Below are 16,311 nucleotides of genomic sequence, written 5' to 3' on the forward strand. Positions count from 1 at the left end.
GTCAGCCATTTGTTCCTCTTACTACCATTATTCTTCATTTTCCTTGTTAGTGTCATCTGACTTTTTTTTGAGAACAGAACAAGCATCTTCTGTCAAAGCTGTTGATAACCCTTATCAGACAACACTGTCCAAGGTGTCAGAGTGAAAGACAAACTTCTTTTCCTGTTTTAATTCACTTGAAAATGCCTTGTATTGAGGGCTCTACTGAGATATTTAAGGACAATTACATTAAGTGTAATTACATAGTAACCTAGGCCTTAGGTAGGAAGATGAAGACCAGTTTTAACTTTATCGTGACTGGTTCTCTGTCATAATACTACTATTCCTGTTTATTTAAGTCTAAATTTGGAGGGTGTAGTCATATAGCAGTTTAATCTATCCCCTTGACTACAGTGATATCAGCCATGGAGAACATAAAAATTCAGCATGCTTGGGTTTGGCATTTAGGTTTCCTTTTATTTCTGGAATTTGCCAGCACTATTTGCATTGGCATTATAGCATAAAATCTTTATAATTTTGAGTAACCTTTGTAAGGTCTTCTGCTTTATCAATTTCCCTATTGCGAATTCTTCTCTCCATTTCTGTGACATTGTAAAGAGTTACGTTAAATGAATTTTCAGATGTTACAGCCTGTCTTTAGATACGTATATACAGGAAGTGCAGCTTGATTTCAGTATCTGTGTTCAAGGACGTTTAACACAAGAATCAAAGCCCAAAGTCTGTGAAAGCAGTATTTCAACAAGTATAGAAAAACCTTAAGAGATTATTATAGTTCACAGTAACTGTCAAATTTCCAAGTGTCTTCATTGCTGGGAGATTCTGCCCCAGCTGTGTAGATTGCCCATATATCTTACAATTCCTCAACAACCATCCTAAAACAAATTTAAAGCCACGCATTTTATATTTTTATGATGACCATGGGCAGTATTTTATTACAGAATGAAATTTGCTTTCTTCCAGAGTGTAGCAGCTGTAGTGTGTCCAAATGCCTTCATCTGAGGAGCTCCAGAACCAACAGGTCAGGTCCTATTGTGAAAAGGAAACCAGCCACCTGCTTTCTTTGGAAAACAGGATACTGACTCCTCACTGTGAAATCAGGGCTCAAAGGAGAATGTGAAATTTAACAGCTGCTGCTTAGTTTCTCTTGAGAAGGATCACATGCTTCCATGAGGCTTGCATTCATTGTCCTTAGCAAGAAACCTGGCTGCTTGGAGGAGAAAGGAAGGGGGGTGGACACTTGATGCTCCCCCCAAAAACCTCATTGTCTCCACTTTCCTGGACATTATTCTCTAGAGCTAGCTGATGGCTGTTTACATGGTTGTTTATACTCATCTTTAGCTACATAGAGATTGAATAGATGTGTAGATGTTTTCATGTGCAACTTTGTTATTGAGGCTAAGTGACGAAAGCAAATGTGGATGTTATGGAGGGGAAAACATTACACAGGGCATAACTTGGAAACAAACCATGAAGATTACTTTTTCCATGCTGGCATTAGAAGCCTAGAGTAAGGAAGGAGTTGGGTGTGCGTTATCTTCTGGGACAAAACCAACCAGAGTTGTCAAACTCCAGGGCCAGTACAGCTGACCTGCTTCTTCTCAGGAGTAAAAAATATTTGTGGAGCACGGCAGAGCTGTGGTGCCACCTCCTTATTCAGTCCCTTGGACTGTCAGCCTGGTACTACCAGATGGCATAGACAAAGGAGCTATTAATATGTAAAATGAGACACTGCTGTGTAATGTTAATGAGTGGAGAAGGAGCATATTAACTCTAATTTATAAAACTTGTCAATGTACTATTTTTATTTGTTGTTATAAGAAAAACACTTTTTCCTAAGTACTAATAACAATACTATAAAAATACTATTATAACACACTCTTGTGAGATTTTCATTTAGTGGTTACATGTATACTCTTCTTGTAGAAATCACTGTTGAAAAGATGCACTTCTGACCTTTGGTGTAGTGAAGTAAGAAAAAAGCTTTAAACTTTCCTTATGAACTACGTTCAGTCTGGCTTTAAAAGTTTGTCTCTAAGACTATGTGAACTTCATAGGCAGATAAAGTGGTTGGAATACAATGATCTTCAGGTCCTTTCCAACCCAAACCATTCTCTGATTCTATGATAGTATACGATAAATGATGCTAAAATGTGAGAATTCTCCTCTTCCTCCTCAACATTTCATCAAATATCCAATATCCATCTTCCTGTTCTGGATGTTGGCAACACCTTTTCTTTAGGCCTCAAATAGCAGTATTCTTCCTTTGGCCACAACGTTCTTTCAGCCTTTCAGCGATTCTCTTTCTTTCTTTCCCATCTCCTTGTTGATGTACCTGTGCTATCACTGCGTGTCCTCCAGACACTCCAGAATCTGGGGACCTCATCCTTGTGACATGGGATGTAACTGACCCGCAACTGTGTATTCTTCCTATTGAACAGCTACTTTGGTGTTTGTGTTATTGAAAAGAGAAATTAGAAAAATCATCTGAAAGAAATTTAACATTTTTCAAGGGAAAAATTTTCTTTTGCTATCACTGACCAGATTTTTATAATTGAGGCAGGGGTGGGGATTTCATTTCAGCTATTGGTGTTAGCAGGGTAGTTTAAGAAAATAGTCTTTGCTTTCTGTTTTGGTAAAGCTAAGGTTTTTTGTTGTCCTCATCCCTTCTGGAAAGGTTCTGCTTATTTTTGCCCCATTTGGGGTGGGGGTGGAGCATTTAGATGTGTAAAGTGCGACTGATAGTTCTGTCATTTTCTAAAAGCAATCTTTCTGGTAGCTGAACTTTAATTCCAATGAAGAGGTCTGAAGATAAGGATGAGAGCCTTCAACTTGACCTGTTCTTTAATGGAGAGTTAATCAAATGAACAAATGGAGAAGAGGTTTGAGTGACTGCGGCTACTGAGCAACGGCTTTTCTGTAGTTGGATCTGGTTAGAGCTTGCCCAGGACTTGAAGTAGTGTGTGGAGTTACCTGTTCAGTTGCAGTTGAAGTGGTGAGGCCTAAAGGTGATAAATTTTGTGATTGAGTGCAAGTGTGACAGGAATGGGACCCTCTTAGTAGGTCTGGCCTTTTGAGTGTTTGGGAAGAATTATAAATTCAGGTAAATACCAAAATTGGTAGCGTAATGTTGTGTGGAGAGATTACTTTTGGTGTGGATGATACTAGAAAGGTGGTATTTTTATTTTAACAACTCTTATTTTTCAGCCAACACTATCTTAGCATTGCTAGGGTTCATCCAGCTGTCTGGTATGCGAATCTTATTCATGTTGTGGATAACTAGGAAATAGCACTCTTACATTTGATAGCAGAGAGGGATGTTAGCAGTACATAAGCATTTACATTTAACTTTACCCAAGGGCTTTGTGGAGAGGAAGAGCAGAGATGTTTTATGATTTTCTGAAAAGAGCTCTGAAACCATCTCAGCGCAAGCCCAGCAACCCCTGTGAGGTGTTTATGGCAGTGGTGTTCCCAGACGGGAGGAATTCTGCTTTTTGGCAATCCCTGTGTTGACTTGGAGGCAATTCTTGTCAAGTCTCTTATTTGGCTTCCTCAGGAATTGAGAGGTGGTATTACAGATGGGAAGTAGATAGAGGAGTTGAATAAATGGAGAGCTTAATACGGTGTGCTCCAAAGGAGATTCTTCTCAAAAGAGTTTTAAAAGGTAAGATGATATAACTGAAGAACAAGGAAGAGCTTTAGGTTGTTGTTATTCTAAAAGCCTAGGTTGTTAGTTATAGTTTTGTAGCATGTTACTAATGAACATTTTTACTTGTTACTCCTTCTTAGTTTTTAGGACTGGGACTGACCATCTCAGGCTGGCTACTGCCCCTTCATTTGTCTTTGTCACAGAAGCCACCGTGAAGGAAGTCACTCTTCTTGGTAGCCAAGCAAAAAGGTTTAAAGCGTTCAGATATCAAAATTGTCTCAGTACTGAAAGTGTGTTCGCTCATGTTTGGTGCTGATACACATCAAAGAAAACTTCTGTCAGAGGAGAGAGAGAGGTTTTCATTTTGTCAGTGGGGTTAGTTTGGGGCTTTTATGGGAACCAAATGTATGGTAAGGAAATATCTGCAAGTTTCCCACAAAATTCATAAAGTCTCATTACACTTGTTTACATTAAAAGATCCAAATACAGTTGTTCACATGACATTATCTGGTTGCACACAAAATGACTTCTGTGTGACCTTTCAAGTTTGATAAAAGTAGCATGTAATTGTGGACAGGTTACCCCAATAGACAAAATAATAATAGTTACTTTACTGAGTGATTAAAGCCTGAAAAAGAGAGAAAATAGATCTGCTTAGATACTACCCAGCCAAAGAAAATAAGGACCAAGACCTCAACAGTAGCTGAGATTTATGGGATGCTGATGCTCACTGAAAAAAGGGCTTATATCAAGTATATGCTAGCTTAAAATTAATTCAACATTTGTAATTTTACATCTATATTGTAACTGTTTGTGTTTAAGCATGTTAATGTGAGACAGCTGCTGGAGCTTCACACAGAGATGAAGTCCACATGAGCCTCTTTTTCCGTGCAATAGAGACGATTCAGTGTTACTTGTGCTTTGAAGTGTTGCAGCAAAATGGTCTTTCACTACAGAACTGTCTTGCTACCAAGCGACTAGCGAGATACAGCTGACTGCAGGTTTTTCTGATTTCTACTGGTTCTGCTGAAAACTGCTTCTTATCAAACAAAGCAGCAGAAAGGGCTTACTTTTCCTATCTAGCTGCTATTGGTGACACACAGGTGTCAAGGAGAAGCTTTTGAATACTGCTAAGGTGCCTATCAATGACCAATATGCCTGTGGAGGAGGTCAGACTATTTTTTGAGGTAATAATTCCAGTGCTAGTTCTTCAGAGGTGAAGGTGACTGGTGTATTTTAGGGGTGTGGGATGTTGCGAAGCGGATAATAAACAGTTCCTGGTATTGTTTGGAGCCTGTTGGGACTGCATGTAGAGTAAGGCAGACACAGACATATTGTAAATATGCCTCACACTGAAGGCTCTGCTTTTCTACACTTATCTTCTGAGTTATTTGCTGTCATGTAACACTTGCTTTTTGAGTTGAGTTTTCAAGGTGAATTCACTCAGACATAGATGTGCTTATAAGACCGGTGGGTATTCATTAAGGACTTAATCCCGTTGAGTTTTGTGGTAACTTGATGTGATTGAAGAGCACTTTGAACCCCTGTATTTTGATGCAAGAGATTCCTCACTTCAATCATGAAATTATCATGTCCTGTTCAATACCAACACTCCCATGCTGCTTTTAAAAGGGAAATTTTACACAATGCCTGAATCCTACAGCATGTGTAGTTCCTGAAATGCCTTTTTTTCCCTGTTGGATCCAATATTTGGGGGTTGGTGGACAAGGTTCTTTCACTGTAGCACCATTGTCTATTGCAGCAGTCCCATGTGCCTGCCCCAGTTGCCCAGAAGCACAGGGCTCTCATGGAGTTGCAGTCCAAAGCACCTGGCCATTGCAGGCTTCCTGTAATTTGTCTCTAGCCTTTTATTTTGCAAAACATTGCTGTTATCTAGTACTAGTTTATTTTCTTAACCTTTGGGGGAAAAAAATATCTTGACATGATTGATTTTGGCACAGGTATCAGATGAATGCATGCCAGCATGACTTTGACATTTTATCACTGATATCATTGCTTTGGAGTGATATTATTTTCTATACTGTGTGAAATGAGCCCTGTTAAAGGCAGTGTGTGCTCATTCTTTTTACTTTATAATGTTATTACCTTAGGTATTTAAAGTTAATGATCACTCTTCCAAAATTTCCCAGGCCATTGCTAGCGTGTTGAAAATCGTGGAATTCAATGCAAGGGGAAAGATTAGTAAAGGAGGATAAACATACCACTGCAGGATTTCCTTTAAATTTTGTATTAAATATTTTATTAATTTCATAATATGAAATTTTATAAGACTTTATCTGTGAAAACTGTAGCTTAAGAATTTTGAAATGCTGAAGCTGCAATTATTTTGTAATTAAAGGAGGCATTGAAGCTGAAGAGAAGTTAGAGCAAACTAGTAGTTATTTCTCATCATGAAATAATGTTACAGGTTGGATGGCACCACAGAGAGGAGGCACTTGCAGGGAGGAGAATAATGTTGAGAATAAGACCCTTTTCTGTGTGTTGGCCTGCATACAGGGCTTTTCTTTTGTCTTCAACCCACCACTAGTGACAGTGGGATTAGTTTCAAAATGTGTTCAAGTGCAGTCATGGTCAGTTCAAATCAGTCCCCCAGGATTCTGTGCCATAATAGAGAATACTGGCTATGCTGGGAAATGGATTTTGATTCACATTTTGCAAATGCCTTTACTTGCTACGGTGGTGGTGGTAAAATACTGAATTCCTCATGCTGTAGAAATTCACAGCAATGTTGTCATATTTCTTATCTTTGGCACATAGGCTACCATGTTTTGTCTTTTTCTCTGTAGGGTAGCTTTATATCAAATTAATACTGGAGTTTCTTAACTTCTGTCTTGCTCTTCTTAGGATTGTGTGGAAAAAAATATTAAATGTATCTTTCCTATCCTCTCTTGTGGCTTTAGGAAGTCATTTTTTTTCCCTTCAGGTAACTTCTATAGTTTTCTTTCTGTACTTTCCTTGGTCTCAGCATATCCCTTCTTTGCTTTTCTGTATGTTATATACTTTGAAAGGTGTTGGTGTGTGGACATCTATTTACAAAACATACTGAGTTGAATTTGCTCCTGGGACTTTGTTTGCTACATGTGCGAAGCTGCACATCTTCCTTTTAAAAGCTGTGGCATGCAAGAACAGCACACAGTGCTGACATCAGTGGCTTTATGTGAAAGCTCGTTTGTCTTCCCTTCACTTGTTTCAGTTCTTCATGCACCAGCAAAATACAAATGGAATTTGCCCTTTTGCCTAGCTCAGTTTACTCCGTTATTTTGCTTTAAATTTTTTTTGTCATTAACCGAGGTTGCTAAACTTCCTTTTCCTTGAAGTGTGGAGGACTCTATTTATTTCATGGTAGTAGGCTGAGGTGGAAGGACATGATGACTTTAGAAAGACTTTTTTTTTTGACTCAAATTATCTTAGAAATTGATGTTATTTACTATGATTAGATGAATTATTCTCATTAATCCTGTGGAAATGCATCTTCACAGGATCAGAAAAGAAAGACCTTTGCATTGTGGGCTGTGAAAAGCCTGATGCTGTTGCCAATGTGGTATTAGCATTGCGGGTGGCTTTACTACGAAGGGCTGTACCAGTTGGTAACCAATGTACATCTCTTGCTTCCTCTGAAGGATGAAGACCTGGATTTCTCTGGTTGTCTCACTTTTCCCAGAGTTTTGTGCTGAATTTCCCATTGAGTCCTTTTTTCTTTTTTTTTCAGTGTTATTTCTAGTGAGAAGAAAGGTAAATTCAGTTCCAGCTAGGGCAGCAGAACTGTCTCTCAGCACTTGGCTCTATTGCCAGCCATTCTGACAACATACAGCACCCAGTCTTCTGAGCTGGTTCTTTAGTGTCTGTATACATACAGAGCACTGGTGCTGTCATTGGGAGTTGAGTCACAGTCAGTGTCGTGGACCTTTTCTCTTTAATTGGTGTGACTAACTGTGGAGAAATATTTTGTTTTTGTCTGTAAATCTCTACCTTGCTTGCAGATCTTTTTGAGTGTATTGCACAGCCTTGCAGATAATTACTATAATCAACTACTTGGCAGCATCTCCTGCTGTGTGGTAATCCTGTTTAGCTCAGCTGCTGTCAAGAAACAGCAGTTTTTATCCCCATGTATGCTGTTTATGGATGGGTGTTAATGATAAAGTAGCTCTACCAAGGGTGTGATCAGAGACAGCTCACTGTTCATGAGTTTTGGCTGCTACTGAAAGATCACTGTTCAGTACTGCTAGATGTACTTCTTCCAGTCCGTTCTGCATTTACTTCAAAACATGCCCACTTTTTTATTGACCCACCTGCACTCCTGGTGCATGTGATGTGCATGACATTACCAGATAAACATTCAGGCTGTGCTGCTGGAGCATTGCGTTACAGATGTGAAAACAGCTCAAATGACAGTGTTCTGAATCTTAGTGGTGCACAGAGTATGGTGGCTATATGGAGATCATTTCCTGACACACAAACTTGTCTGCAAAACTAAGTGTGCAGGCTTCTCTACTTCTGAAGCTGGTGGGTAAGATGGACTACATTTACTTTGTGCTAGAGCAGGTGTTCTCCCACCAAAACCCTTCAGTCTAAGCATAATTTTTCTTTAATAAATTTAACTGTTTTTAACACCTTATATGAAGAATGATATTTTAAGATCTGATAACAAGAAAAAGCATTTGATTGCTCTCTTTTCATTCTTAGTTTTCATTTTTATGCAAAGTCTGGTACTTTGGTAACACCTTTTGCAGCTAGGGCACTGTTTCCTCCAGCTGCATGCCTCCTGCCCTCCCCAAGTCACTTCTCTGCTGGAGTTAATTAGAGCTATGCAGGTGCCATGCTTCCTTTAGGCCACGTGTTCTTCCATTATTCCCCAATGTCAATGCATACTCTTTAGCTTTTCTATCAGTTGAGTTCAGTCCTGCTCTGTCCTCCATTACTGCATCCTATCTGTAGATCTGCATGCTGGATGCTTCTAGTGTTTCAGAAAATGTGGTATTTCCAAATTTGAAACATCTGTCAGTTAACCAACCTCCATACCTCACGGTGAAGTGAATCTGAACAGCAGAAGTTGTGGAAATAGGCTATAGCAGTGTCTGATGCCAGCTCCCACGATGATAAAGATCTGAAGAAGCTGGACCAACCAGCTCCATCTTCCTTCTTGGTTGAGGACTGACACATTGATAGCAGTTTGTCCTTTAAGAGATCATGTCTTTTTAGCTTTCATGAGCAAGTGACCATTAACAATTATTAGTTATTAGTCATTGCTAGTATTCTTGGAGGCTCAAGACCTTGCTGTGTTCCCTGTGGGCAGAAGCATGGAGGAACATCAAGGATAAATAGGTCATCATTGGCAGAGGAAGATCTCTACTGGCACTGCTCTACCATTTCTAGGACACCCATAGGGACTGGAGTTACTCCTTTCTACAGTGCTGGCCAATGCCACCTTCATAATCAAAGGGATTTTAAAATACCGATTCAGGCACAATCCCTGTTTCTGGGTTGTCTTGGTTACTTCACTCCATAGACTGTAGCTCTAGTGCAAGGACTTGGTCACCGTTGTAACTTCTGAGGACCAGGAGCCTCCCTGATACTGGTGCTGGCAGAGAGATGGCTGAAATCTCCTGTCTTTTTGTTGTCTCAGTATCAATTTCCAAGTACCCATTTTTTTCTTTGGAGTGGAAAGGTATCTAGCTTTTAATTCCTCATGTAACAAAATATACTCCATTACACTGAAAGGCATAAATTCCAAAATGATGAAATAAAATTCTTCCTGAGCAGGAACCTTGTAGCCACGGCACGTCTTCAGAAGTAGTTTAACATGTTTGGAGAAAGCTTGGACGTTTATGCTTGTAATGCAAGAAAAGGTATTTCATTCAGAAAAGTTTGGGGAAGAATATAAGCCTGACCTCTGTTTACTTACCTATTTAACTATTAAATTTATGTTGAATCCTTCATGGAGCAGGAGAAAGATGAGGCGAAGGGAGTAGTATATCAGCTATGGGTTTTTTGCATTTTACTCATAGGGATGTGGCACTAGCCATCCTCCAGGACCAAGGTACTGAACTAGAGAGCCAATTGTTCCATTGTGGTCTGGAAGCTTTGCATCTTTATAATGCCCCTTCAACAGCTACAGTTTCACTTGAGAAAGGGTGGGGGAGTGAGGTTATAATGAGGCAGGACAAATGAGAAAAATGCACTGGAACAAGATCTTGAGAATAAAATACAACAGGGTATTTACAAGCCAACTGGAAACCTGTGGTGCAAAGTGGAAAGAGCACACACTGCAGCCCAGATATCCCCATCTCTGTACTGTACATTCTCCAGTGTCTCTTGTGTGGCTGAAATATAATAGTCCTGTTGTGAAAGTGTAGCTGCTGTGATTCCCGTTTGTGTTGTTTAACAGGAGCCAGGTCTCTGTAAGAAACTGTTTGTTTTACAAGGTTAACGAAAAGGCTGTTGCTACGTGTCTGCTGTGTAGCTGCTGGCCAGGGGAAACTGCCACCCTCTGGAGCTACGGAAAGGACAGAACCTGTGCTGGGGATAAAATGACATGGCAAAGGTTGGGAAAAACAAGCTATTTTGGGGCCAGCTGGTGAAAAGCTCCAATGCAAGCAGCTGAGATTAATGAATGTTGTGGACAGGTACCAATACTATGCATGAGAGAGGGAAGCAACTGAGAGCAGGATCTCATTATTCAGCAGTTCCCTATTCTGAGTTCTAACATACCTTTTTAGTTTCTCCAGAAAACAGAGGAATGCTATGCTACAAATTTACCGTGTAGATGGGACAAAACTACAGGCATCATTTTGGCTTAATAGGAATATCTGGTCTGCTTATAGTTTAAATACCATGCTACAAATGGTCTCATCTGTTAGTTTGAGGAAAAATGTAGTGAGTCAGTAAAGAATGGATCATCTAAAAGTAGCACATGTGATAAAGTGATTTAGTATTAGCAACATACTGTCTGAATATTCAGGGAGGCTTCAGTCCTTCCTAACCATATGGATGTGCAAATTCTGCATGCACAAATTGGACATAAGCTTCTTTTTGGAGTTACTGTGTTTTTAATTGTTGTTTCTGTGAAGCAGATACTGAAGAATGCTTCTAGTTGCCAGACTCATCTTGCTCTTCTGGTTGCTGAAGTTGAAATTCATTCCAGTTAGCTGTTTTGATCACTGAAAGGGCCACATCCAAAATGTTCAGAACCAGTCTTCAGAACAGAATATTTCCTTTTCCTAAGAGAGAGCAAGAGACTTCAGAGAATTCTGGAGCTGAGCAAATGGACCTGGCCATCTGGCTTTCATAATATCCCACTTCAAAACAATTCTGAATTCTGCTGCTGTGCAGGAAATATAAGAACAGCATAGGGCTGCAGTGTACTGTTTGTGGGAGAATTCCTTATTGTGGGGGGGGCGTTGGATGCCTCTATCTGTGTAAGTGATGTGGCCAATTTATACCCTGTCAGCATCTCTCATTTCCTTCCCGGAACTTAACCCATCTGTTGCTTTTACTAATTAAAATACGCTGTTGGTACACAGTGTGCTTTCCTTAGATGTTATGCTATAAAAAGTAGCTGCATTCCATGCTTGAGATGCTCCCATATGCAATGCTCCTTTTGTTATCTGGTGTATTTTGAAAAGGCTTGGGATTCAGTAGGTGTCACTATTTAAAAACTCTGCATTTATTGGGGGGGGGGGGACTTATTGATGATTAAAGTAAGCAGAGTCTGAGACGAATCAGTTGTAGCAGGACAGGATCCACTTCTGCAGCAGGTTCATGGCTAGAATGGTTATTTTCTCCTCATTTTCTTTAATTTGATCCTGTTAGTTGGCTCGGGCTTGTATCCTGACTTGCATACTGGTAACATGCTGGTCTTGTGGCTGTTGCGTAATTGGGGTTGTGTATGAACAGAGAGGGATCATAGGAGAGGAAAGGCTGGTGCACCCTGCAGTTTCATTTAGACACTCAGCCTGTGGCCAGCGTGCACCTGGGGATAGGGGTACTTCTGGGCCTGTAGTCGTGTGCTGGGGCAGTTAATGACCTAAATGTTACGGTGTTTGTTTAAAGATCTGTAGCGTATGAAAGGGTGCTATGCAGAATTATTTTCATTCTTGGTAAGTAAGGCTTGTTTGGCGTGATAGATATCAAGTAAACTTTACTTCATTGAAGAATTTACTTCATTGAAGAATTTACTTCATTGTTCATTTACTTCATTGAACAGTTTTCCTTGTATGCACTTAAGCATAATTCCCATAATACCAATTAAGATTTGTAGTTTGGGAGCAAGAAGTTATTTATGGTAAGTTCTTTTTAGATATTGAAAGTGTTTAAAAGCTCTACCTTTAGAACATCTTGCACAAAGTAGGGCAGTGGCTTTGTGGTGCTTCAGTGACCCCATGATGTATAAGCAACAATATGCAGATATGTCCTTTAACTTCTTGGGAATGGCTCTGCCACCTCCACATATTCAAAGATGGGCCATCTGAATCACTTTTAAAACGTATACCTAATTCAAATCAAAGAAATTGATGGATTAGTTGTATACATCTACTGCACACAGTTTTTTTATTTTGGACTAAATAGTCTTTTTGTTAGACAGTTTCCCAAATATTGTTTAGTGTCATGCAAAACCCTAACCTGGATAGCATGTGTCATGCCTTTTGATCTTTCTGGTTGCTTATTGTTATGTTTTGTAGTCTTCAAGCCTCTAGACTGTGTGTGTGTATGTGTGAGACTGCTATAGAGCAAAAATAGCTAGGGACAGATTTGGAGTGTTGGAGAGATGGGAAACAAAACTGGTGTGTATATGAAAAATTCTTTCAGAAGAAAGGGGAGAAATGTCTCTATAGTTTGTGTCAGGCTTCATTTCTGCACCAATCATTAGGAGATATATAGATCCCTTGCTAATTTTTATGTCTGCAATGAACAGAATATAAAAATATTTTTTAATGTGCTATGAATACATTATTCAAGCTGTGAGTTTGGCCATGTTTTAAATTTTCCATAAAAGCAGAATGAACTAAGAGCCCTCATCTTCTTACTTCCAAATATAAAATGACTATGATTTATAAGGCTAGTTACACAAAATGTATGCTTTTGTTAGGAGAGAAATTGTTCTCTTTAACACACAGCTCTTACAGGGAATGACTGAAAGCAGTGCAGGCCGTGTTTCTGAGAGCCAAGCTAAGGCGCTCACTGATGATTTGAAGATGTTATTAGTAGTGTTATTTTGCAGGTAAGCGCATTAACAGGTATTCACAAGGGGAGAGGGCACTAGGGACCAGTTTTCTGAAGGGATATAGGTGCCACAAGCTGCAGGCCTCTCCATGGGGGTTTTCAAAGCTCTGATTTCTATGGAAGAATATGGGAGGGTAGGCAGGCTCTAGCATGTAAACAAGAAGTGGCCCAAACACTTGAAAGGCTTTTGATATCTGTTGCACAAGTATGGGATAGAAGGGAGCCCACCACTATTTCAAGAAGTAAATAAACTAGATCTGCAAGTCAAAGGATGGTACTGTGGGGAATGTAAAAGAACCTGTGTAGCATTGATTGACTTCTTTTTTAAAGAAGGACTCTTCCTGACTTATGGAAAAACTTGGTGCCTCGGAAAACATCCAAACCCAATCCATAGCACAGCTTCAGTTATAAGGCAAGCCTGGGAGGGAGTTGACATTGGATGGACCCTCTCTGAGATCCTCTGGGCTTGATCAAAACAGTGTGTTTCCTGAGATAACCTTCTGCAAGGGTTTTCTGACCAGTAATGGTATTTTGAAGGCTGGTTTTCCAGAGGCAGCAAGCCTTCCTGTTAATCTGCCACATGAGCCCTTCAGCTATGTTAAACCACCACATTTACCTAACAAATACAGAAATCTGAAAGTGGCAATTTAGGCAGCACACACGTGGTATTTATTTATTATGAAGGTGCAGTAACAAAACCTGTTTCTCTCACAGAAAAATCAATCTGATTTCCATCCTGGTTGCTCATTGATCCTTCCTAGTGTTATTGAAGTGAAGTAGGAAAAGAATTCTTAACGTAATCTGACTAAATACAAATAAAATCCAAGAACACTTATTCTGATTGGTATGTCTTGGGAGGAATTTAAGCTCTGTTCTTAGTGATCTTGTTCACAGCGTGGCTCCATAAATAGTTGTATCAGTCAAGCCAGGAATATTGGTTGAGCACTGTGGTTTGTGGGCAGCAATTAGCAGCTCAGACTGGTTTGAGGGTTTGGAAAATGCTTGCATAAACACATGTAAGTGTGCTGTTTCAGCCTGTCTTAAGTATGTGCTGTTATTGCAAGAGTTTTTAGGTGTTTTCCTGCTGCCCTTCCACTACTTGCCCTGGGCTCAGCTGCATCAGGATCAGAGCTGGCTGGAATCTAATAATGCAACAATAACAGGAAGTTTTAATGACTGGCTTCTACTGGGTCACCTCCTAGAGCTGGCCAGTTGCACAAGCCTGGGTGCCCCCAAGGAATGGATAAGGCTGCTTATCCACATCTGCAGTTCTTTCTCTCCTTTGTAACCATCCTCCTTCAATTTCTCTGTTACAGACACTGGTATAATTGAAAGATTATTTTATCCTTAGTGTTCTGTTTTAAGGTCACACATCTACTCTTCATTCAAGATATCTACTTTGATCATTTAGGCTCAATTAGCTAGTATATCACATTATAGATATTTATATAGTAATTATATCGATTGATCTGAACCAAGAAGATTATTTCTTCTAATTAAAATTAATATTACATAGTGCCAAGAAAAGTCATATAATCAACTTATCATTCATAGGAAGGAACTGTAATAGGAAAAACATCTTAAGCAACAAGATAGCTGGTACCCTGAGTTCTTTACAAATTTTTATAAATCATTTTGTTAAATGCGATATTAAAATGAGTACCACCCCCAAAAGTTAAAACATAGTCCAGTGTAAGATCATCAAAATAACATGGTCTATATGAAATATTTTTGTGACATATTCTAGTTTATTAAAGCCATTATTCATAACTCCTTGCTTTATGCAATTAGCACAAAATAGGAAAACTTTTGTTCTCTGCTATTACTTGGCAGAGGTTCTTAGACTTGGAGCTCTGCAGCTTGCTGAAGTTAATGAATAAAAACGGATTTGTACTTAAATTCTTAACTGTGTATAGCAGGTCTTTAGTGTGCTATAAAATCTGAAATTATAACAGAGTATATGAGCAGCATTAATGAACATGCTGATTTGCTTTTACTGAAAAGTAGGGGTCACCTTTGATTAAATAACACTTTAGTCCTGGAAATATTTTCTATTTGCTATGACAGTTTACCTTCCTCAGAACTATGTTCTCCTGTTCATCATTTCTGTTCTTCCATTTTACATAGGCAATAAAAATAAATGATATAAATCCAGATTGTATTTGCACAGTAAGGAAGGAAGGATGGAAATGTAGACCAAATGGACTGACCAAATAGATGCTGGATCTCTTAGCAGATGATCTTGGCACTGGACCCTAAGCTTCCTGCTCCCAAAACACACTTTCTAATCACTACTCTACCATGTAGCAAGTAGGTATTAGCAGCACTGCTGTTTGCTATGAAGTCAGATATTGACAACTGTATTTTGTGATGGTCCTGATCCTATTGATGTATTAAGTGTGATAAGGGCCTGCCTTGCAGATTGGGCCTGATTCCCAGATTTCTGGATCCTGGCTTGCATCAAAGGGATTTAGCTGCTCACGCCACTTTGGGGGAGGTGTAGAAACAAAACTGAAGGCATGTCAGGAACTTCTGGTTTAAATAGCAGTGAATTCAGGCTCTGGGTAACATCAGAGCAGGAACTGCAGATTACTGTTTGGACTGACATGCACAGTTCTTCCTGGATCCCCCTTGGTTTACTGGATGATGTCTGGTTTTCAGAATAAAAGTGTGATGCTATAATGTACTCATGGTTTTTCTCTACCAATGACTTTCTTTTTCTTCTTTCTATGGATTAACTGAAAGCAGTAAATTGCAGATATGTCAATATTGGCAGGTTTGTTCATTGTCATCGGTTAGAAAAGAAGACAAAAATCTAAAATCTCACCATCATACATCAAGTTAAATGTTTCCTTTCGTTTACTTGAAAGATGAAGTGAAGGTAGCAAATGTTACAAAACAAAAATCAATGTGTTATTAAAAAGATAAAAATTGGTGTGATCTATGAGAGATTCATGTGTGAAATGGGGTTAGGCTTATCTGATTTAAAAACCTTGGGTTTTATTTGTACATGCCATGCTCCTCATGGGTTGGCTCACAAGTACAAAAAAAAAATGCCAACAATGTAGGCTGCTTTTCTCCTTGGTGAGGAGTGGTGGCTGCTTCTGAAATACTGGTGGTCAGTCATTGTGGTGGCATTTGGATTGTACTGCAGGACTTGTCTGGTAAGGGTTTGTCATTGGGCATTGCTGTATTGCCATGAACACTTCTGGTGTCCCATAATATGAAGGGTGCTGGAGTTTGGTTTGGTGACCCCTGGATGTCTGTAGGACAGGACTATTTTCATACCACTAATCAGCCCCATAATTGTGTTGCTGAATTGCTTCCTTTCAGTGTCCTGGTAGTTTCACTGTGTCTGTATCCATCTGTAGTGTCCTGCCTTATATTTTGATGAGGAGGATTTTGGAGTAGTAGAGAATGGGTTT

General features: G+C 39.4%; 1 protein-coding gene across 1 annotated transcript in view; it reads left to right on the plus strand.

Annotated features, from left to right (window-relative positions):
* Positions 1 to 16,311, plus strand: part of DCHS2 (dachsous cadherin-related 2) — a gene marked incomplete at its 5' end in the record, with an annotated part of 107,774 nt that overhangs the window by 18,600 nt on the left and 72,863 nt on the right. The gene's annotated exons all lie outside the window — the stretch shown is intronic.

The sequence above is a fragment of the Anser brachyrhynchus genome (genome assembly GCF_964034855.1).
Source record: "Anser brachyrhynchus genome assembly, chromosome: 4".
In the NCBI taxonomy this organism is placed as follows: domain Eukaryota; kingdom Metazoa; phylum Chordata; class Aves; order Anseriformes; family Anatidae; genus Anser; species Anser brachyrhynchus.